Here is an 871-nt window from a genome sequence, read left to right on the forward strand (position 1 = left end):
TACCTGGGAACAAAGGTACTGAGGAACACAAGCAACTGGTAAACAGAAACTGAGGAACACAGGCACTGAGGAACACAGGAACTGAGGAACACAGGCACCTGGGAACACAAGAACTGAGGAACACAAGCACCTGGGAACAAAGGTACTGAGGAACACAGGCACCTGGTAAACAAGAACTGAGGAACACAAGCACCTGGGAACACAGGAACTGAGGAACACAGGCACCAGGGGACATAGGTACTGAGGAACAGGCACCGGGGAACATAGGTACTGAGGAACAGGCACAGGGAAACATAGACACCGGGTAAATGGGTACCGAAGAACGTATGTACATTATTGACAATGAGGAACATCGACACCGGGGATCATAGATTCCTCAAAGGGGAACTTGGCTACGGTGAGCATTGGTACCGGGAACACCAGTATGCACACCTGTCGATGAAATAAGAGAATGCTAGGTTTTAGTTTCAGTTTTGAGGTTCATATTAAAAGAAATATTGGTATTATTTACCTGCGCTATGCGTTTTATTTACATTTATTTGTCGACTAACATTCACCATGACCCAGTAAAGGCAGGAATATGATCTGTATCAATAAAAATAACACTATTCAATCAAACTTGTTACTTCAACTGTCTTAGCAATTATTTTAGTTGTACAGAGAAAATACTTACCTCATGAGATACCCCCTATAGTGCAGTGGTTTTGTAGATCCACATCAAAGTTTGAAGTTCTCAACTGCCAATATCAGGGTAGATTGTCCATGGTTCAATCAGTATTCATGAAGAGTCCGGCCTATACTTTAAAACCTTTCTACAGATAAGTTTAAATTTTCTCTTATGCTTGCTCCTGCCTCATTTATAATGACATGT

Source organism: Penaeus monodon, chromosome 20 (genome assembly GCF_015228065.2).
Source record: "Penaeus monodon isolate SGIC_2016 chromosome 20, NSTDA_Pmon_1, whole genome shotgun sequence".
NCBI classification, from domain to species: domain Eukaryota; kingdom Metazoa; phylum Arthropoda; class Malacostraca; order Decapoda; family Penaeidae; genus Penaeus; species Penaeus monodon.